Consider the following 6,831-nt stretch of genomic DNA (forward strand, 5'->3'; position numbering starts at 1 on the left):
CGTGATGCCCTGCAGGCTTCTGGTCGGCGACCGGTTGAGAATGTGGATGGTGGTGCGCACGGCCTTGCCCCAGAACGCGCACGGCACGCACATGGCCTTCATGACGCTGCGCGCCATCTCCACGACGGTCTGGTTCCTCCGTTCGACCACTCCATTTTGCTGAGGAGAGTACGGTGTCGTCGTGTTCCTCTGGATCCCTAGTTCTTCGCAGTAGTCGGCGAATTCGTTCGAGGTGAACTCGCCACCTATGTCTGTGCGGAACGCCCGGAGCTTGCCGTTGCCTTGCATCTCCGCGTGTGCCTTGATCTTCTTGAAATACCGAAACGCCTCATCCTTGCTCTTCAGTACCTCAAGCCACATATATCTGCTGAAATCGTCAACTATCAACAGAAAATACTTGTTACCGCTAGCCGTCGCCGGAGTGATTGGACCGCACAAGTCACCATGCACGAGCTCGAGCGTGCTCTCCGTGCGGTACGATGACGCACGCGGGAAGGGCGTGCGGTGCATCTTCCCAATGGTGCAGCCCTCGCAGAACTGGTCGAGGTGCGCGATCGCTGGCATGCCGCGCACCATGCCCTTTGCACCGAGGTCGTGTAGCGCGCAGAAATGCAGGTGGCCGAATCTAGCGTGCCACCTCCAGGCATCATCCTGGACTCCGGCGAGGAGGCACACGGGAGCGGCCAAGTTCAGAGCCACGGCGTAAAGCCGGTTGCTCGTCCGCCGCACCTGTGCCAGCAACAGCTTCTGCCTGTTGTACAGACAGAGCTCGCCATCATCGATCACGGTCCTGCACCCGTTCTCGTCGAGCTGTCCGAGGCTGCCGATGTATAATCACCCAGCCTCGGACAAACAGCATCGGAGACACCTGTAGAGCATCTTTATAATCACCCAGTTACGTTGTGACGTTTGATAGCACACTAAGTGTTCCTCCGGTATTCGGGAGTTGCATAATCTCATAGTCATAGGAACATGTATAAGTCATGAAGAAAGCAATAGCAACAAACTAAACGATCATTGTCCTAAGCTAACGGATGGGTCATGTCAATCACATCATTCTCTAATAATGTGATCCCGTTAATCAAATGACAACTCATGTCTATGGCTAGGAAACTTAACCATCTTTGATTAATGAGCTAGTCAAGTAGAGGCATACTAGTGCACTCTGTTTGTCTATGTATTCACAAATGTACTAAGTTTCCGGTTAATCAAATTCTAGCATGAATAATAAACATTTGTCATGATATAAGGAAATATAAATGACAACTTTATTATTGCCTCTAGGGCATATTTCTTTCACTTCCCCACCTACAACCACCTCCTTAACCTCCCGGCCGCCAGGCGGAAACATGGTAACCCAAGGGAAACACCGCTCACCAGTGATCCTTCTGATCTTCGATGAAAAGCAGAGCAATAAACGCACTAGAGGCTGGATTAGGGTCCTACCTCCACCTAGAAGGCCCGAACCCGGGTAAATCCTCTCTTTTTCGCCTCACCGTCTTAATCCATGTGTGCTCGCCCCTCCAAACAAATCAATCGTCCCTGGACGGTACTGTCGGCACGAAAACATCGGTAGTAGTTCACTTTGTGCTTCGCTTTATGTAGTGCACTTATGTTCCCTAGGAATACACTCTATGCTCCCCACTATGGTGCACCTGTGCTCCCCACGTATTGCACTTGTTCTCTTAAGTATATCGCCACAAACCACCAGCCATGCATTGGAAAGATTCCATTTATTGATCACGCTTGACTCGATAACTGGTAGTTCTTGGATGCTAATCTGGGGTGTCAAGTGCACTTTGAAGATTTTCCTATCAGAATCCATGCCAAACACCCGTCCTTTGAAGACCACGATTTGCTTGATATGTCCATAACGAGCGGAACTTCTCACCCACGAGTCACTACCAACACGCCAAAACAGATTATGTGGTCCAGCCTCGACAATGAGATGAGAGTTCGGTGATGTGAGAGGAGCAGTAAGGGCACCATAGTTGGGCTCAGCACATTCAACGAGTGGTAGTTGTCGAGGTGAGATGCTAACACCTCTAGACACATCAACAACGATACAAGATTTTTTGTTGAACAAAATGAGATGGCCAAAGGAAGCCCCCATGAAGGAAAACCATTCTAGACGTAGAGGAATTTCAGAGCAAAGGTTGGCACCTTGGTTGACTTTGGCTATATCTGTGACAAGATATGGACGATTCGGCACCAGGTTGTTGCTAAAGGGGCTAGCATTAGGAGGGGAAGAAGAGACATCAGGTTGGAGAAGGAGAGGTGGGAATGTTGCTATGGAGCCGGCAAAAGCAGTACCCCAAGAACGGCAGGTGGCAGCAAATGCAAGAAGATCCGGGGCAGAGCCCAGGCCCATCCTAGCGACTATAGAGTGCAGCAGGCCTTCTGGGAGGTCTGCCCAACCTTGGGTCCCGGACATGGCTTAGACACAAAGACAACAGCCCTTGCTCCAGCAAGTAATTCCAGCTTCTCTGCAGCACATTAGAAAATAAGAAGATACACACATTAGAAGAATGAATTTGGTAAAAAAAAAAGATGGAACTAATACGATATGAAGTGCTAAGAAAAAATGGCCAGTGCATGTATTGTTCCTGAACAATAGAGCATTCAAAATTCTAATAATGCAATAAACCTGAAAAGTACTTATATGACTAGATTTGCATGGACTATTTCCCTACTAATATGACTTCTATAACCAAATCCAACATCCGTTCAGTGTAAAACAGCTGTCACATCCTGACACATCAGCACTCTAGCAGCTTTAAGGGTTCAAGCGGAACAAAGAAGTTCCCGGGTAGCTGTAAGTAATTTCGATCACATGTAATTGTGGCACTCATTGAGATGTTCAATTAGCAGAATGAGAATGATGTACTGGCTATCTGATCAACAATGTTTTCTTCGCTATAGAGCTGGAATGTGCCGTCCACAAGGACCATAGCTAGCCAAATCATTGAACACTCAGCACGTGTTGTTCTTCATATGTAGTTAATGCATACTGCCTATGTATTCTTTTCCAAGAAATTCCTACTGGGTACACATATAAAAGTTCTGATACACACTTGTTAAAATTTCAATATTTTTATGTTCAGGATAAGATACTACCATGTGTAGAAAAAAGGACCTATTTTGGTCAAATACCTCCATGCAGTTAAATCTTTTTGAGAAAGCGACAAACGGTGGCAGAGGGTATTGGAGGGCAAAACCCCATCCCAATTTATGTGAGTAAGCTAATTTGGTGCCCGGTTGATGGCTGACATCAATAGTTATTTTTCATACAAATTAGCAAGCTCAAGTCCTCATGCTTGTCACCAGATGGTCAAATACATCAGAGAAACTGAAATTAGGCAGGCAAGGAGACATGGCGTTTCATTGCATCCTTGAGTGCGCCCTACCCCTTTCCCTTATTCAGCCGCTATCCCTAATTTGGTTCATCCTAATTAATCAAGTAGTGCTGCAACAATACATGCAGTTCACTGAGAACGCCCATCGGCCGCACCCCTTACGCATTTCTGCTGCCGATTGATGACAATCAAAATTCTATTTGTATACGTCAGAGTAACTGAAATTAGGCAAGCAAGGAGGCTTCTAGTATTTCTTACTGCTGCGGTGGGTGATGTAACAGGACATGGTGTTAATTTCCCCACCCCTTAACTACGACAAATGCTTTGCCTGATTCAGCTTCTATCCCTAATTTGGCTCATCCTAATTAGTGTCGCAACAGGACATGGCGTTATACTGGGAATGCCCATCGGCCAAACCGCTTTGCGCTTGGGCTGCTGATCGATGGGAGACAATTGAAAACTCTAATCATGTTTTGAAATTTCTTGTTTCCGTCTCCACCCAGCCCAAATCGGAGCCGATTCATGTACCAATTTCCGAGCCATACAAATTTATCCATGATCGAGAAACCTAACCACTACATTAATAATCGATGTATGTGTTCTCCCTGCAACAACAACAAAAAAAGAAAATCGCCTCGGGTAGAAACAACGCAGCATCTTGCCCTACCAAAACAACATCCAGAAATGCGTTCTTTGCTCTTGCGAAATGCTAAACTGAAAACGAGAAAACTAGGGTTCAAATGCGTGTGGGTGCGCGTGGGAGAGGGGGAGAGGGACGGGAGCGGGGTAGAGAGAGCAGACCTTGCGGAGTTGGCGATGGCGGCCGGCGACGGAGACGCGGTGGCTGGTTGTTGCCGCCGCCGCCGCCTCCTCTGCTTCTCCGGCGGATCTCACTCTCCAGTCCTCGCCCCACCCTTTCTTTGTAGCGTAGTGTGAGTCGGGCCGGCGTGCTGCCAAAACCCAGCTAAAGATGGCCCGCTTCGCGTGCGCACACAATACAAGGGCCAACGAAGGACGCAACGGCTATTTATCGCATTAAGCGAGTCGGATGTCTCGCGTAAACCTGCATGGGCAGCCCCGAAATCACTAATTAAAAGGTACTTCTTTCAAAAATCACTTCCACCTCCTAAGGATGCGACAAGTGGCGCGCCACTTTTTGCAACCTGGCAGTTTTCATTTTTTCCGTACATCTATTTATTTAAAACGTTTTATCTCTTAAACCGTGCGTCCAAATCTTGAATCGTTTTTACTGTTGGATTCTTCTCATCGATATCTTCAAAATTAGATCCCATGTTGATAGCTTTTGAAAAACATTTTTTTTTCACAAAAAAACCAGATGGAAACCGAACCGGGAGCACGTTTATTTTTCCTTTCCTAAAGAGGCATGGCCTTCCCTCTCACGAAAGCACAACTACGCCTCTCGCCGAAGCAAGACCGTGCCTCTCGCAGAAGAAAAAAAATAGAAAACCCATTTTATTGTTTCCGAGAGGCACAATGTGCCTCTCGCGGAAGCAAAACCGTGCCTCACGTGGAAGGGGAAAAATTAAAAACATGTTTTTTCCAGGCCTCTCGCTATAGCATAACTGTGCCTCTCGTGAAAGCAAACTGTGCCTCTCGCAGAAAAATAAATAGAAAACATATTTTTTTTTCGAGAGGCACGGCAGTGCCTCTCGCGAAAGCACAACCATGCCTCGCGCAAAAGCAAAACAGTGTCTCTCACGGATGGAAAAAAAATAGAAAACACGTCTTTTTTATCTCCGAGAGGCACGGCCATGCCTCTCGCGAAAGCACAACCATGTCTCGCGCGGAAGGAAAACCGTGCCTCTCACGAAAGAAAAAATAAATAAAAAGCATGCTTTTTTCCGTTTCTGAGAGGCATAACCGTGCCTCTCGAGGAAGCAAAACTGTGTCTCGTGTGGAAGGGAAAAAACGTGTTTATTCGCGCAAAAAAATTGAATTTTTTTGTTCCAAAAGCTAAGGAAGACCGGTGGAAAACCAAAATGTCAAAAAACACCGAAAAAACCGTTTAAAAAGTTAAAAAGTCGTGCGAAACAATAAAAATACAAAAAACGGAGGGCGTGCTCTCAGCCCACCCCCAAGTGATCGTTGGGAGGGTCCCGAAGGAGAGCTCGCCAACTAGTTGCTCCCGGGCAGCCCGACGTCCGGGCCGGGCTCGGGCTTCACTTTTCCCACCAAGCCCAGGCTGAAGCCCAGGAAAAGCCAGGTAAAACCTATTTTTTAATATATTTTATGAAAATAGGTCTAATATAGTATTATATAGCCCCGAAATTAGCTATTTTATTCTTTCTAGCAGACAAAATAGCCTTTTTGCCTGGCTGCGGGCCGGGCCGGGCCAGGCCCTGGCTTGAGATTTTGTGGATTGGCTTTTTTAAACCAGGCCCGGCCGGGAGATGCCCAGGTCCAGACTCTGTCGTGTTGAGGTAAACAATGTGGGGCCAACCCATTTTAGGGCATGTAGATTGAAAAAATCGGGAAGAAAATTAAGGGGCGCACCTAGAGACCCAAAGGTGAGAGCTCTTATACGCCGCCCGTGTACATGCGATCGTTGCGGCTTCCCTTAAGCAACGTGCACACGGGCAGGCCCAATCATCACGCCATGAGGAAAATTCAAAAAAAAAAAGAAGCGCATGCGTGGGATGGAACCTCGGACCTCATGGTGGATTCCAGTGAGGCTAGCTAGGCAATCGACCTCGAACGTTATAAATGCAGAGCCAGACTTGAAGTGCAAAGTACAGCCGCAATTCCTTTTTAAGAAAACGTTCAACATTTTTATATATACATTGATTTTTTTAAATACATTGTTTTTTTTGGTAAAAAACTACTGATCAGAATTTAAATACTGAAATGTATATTTATAGTATACATTGACCAATTTCTTAATATATGATGAAGATAATTTAGATACACAATGAAAATTTTCTAATATATGTTGAATATTTTTATAATATACAATGAACATTTTTGTAATACACGATGAACATTTTTATAGTGTAAGCTGAACTATTTCGTAATATAGGATGAACATTTTCTTAATACGATGAAGCTTTTCGTAACACACGGTGAACTTTTTATATAATACACAATAATGAAAAAAAGAACAGAAATAGAAAAAAAGGAAACGTAAAAGAAAGAAAATGAAAGGAAAAAAGAAACCAAAACAGTAAGAAAAAAACAATTGAAACCTGGACAGAACAGTGAAAAAACTGGAAGCAAAAAAACATTGAAGAAAAATGAAAAAATAAACCTCGCAAGAAACAAGGAAACAGCAGCGAACCAAATCTGTACGTGGGCCGGCCCAAGTGGCTTCCTTCAGCGAAGGACCATCCTTTTGACGCCTGCGGGCGTCAAATAGCATCGGCCCCCAAATTTCACCTACGGCGCTCTCAGCCGCCGCCACGTGTCACGCTCTGGGTGCTCTTTCTGAATTTTATTTTTATTTTGTTTTTTCGGAGGC

General features: G+C 45.7%; 1 long non-coding RNA gene across 1 annotated transcript; it reads right to left on the bottom strand.

The window, feature by feature from the left end:
- Positions 1-1,106: 1,106 nt before the first annotated feature.
- LOC120968202 (uncharacterized) lies at positions 1,107-5,035 on the bottom strand. The gene is made up of 2 exons (XR_005762428.3): positions 4,158-5,035; positions 1,107-2,486 (listed from the first exon to the last, which is right to left on the bottom strand). It is a non-coding gene; the product is annotated as an uncharacterized lncRNA (long non-coding RNA).
- Between the last annotated feature and the right edge of the window lie 1,796 nt (positions 5,036-6,831).

The sequence above is a fragment of the Aegilops tauschii genome, chromosome 7 (assembly GCF_002575655.3).
Source record: "Aegilops tauschii subsp. strangulata cultivar AL8/78 chromosome 7, Aet v6.0, whole genome shotgun sequence".
Taxonomy (NCBI): domain Eukaryota; kingdom Viridiplantae; phylum Streptophyta; class Magnoliopsida; order Poales; family Poaceae; genus Aegilops; species Aegilops tauschii.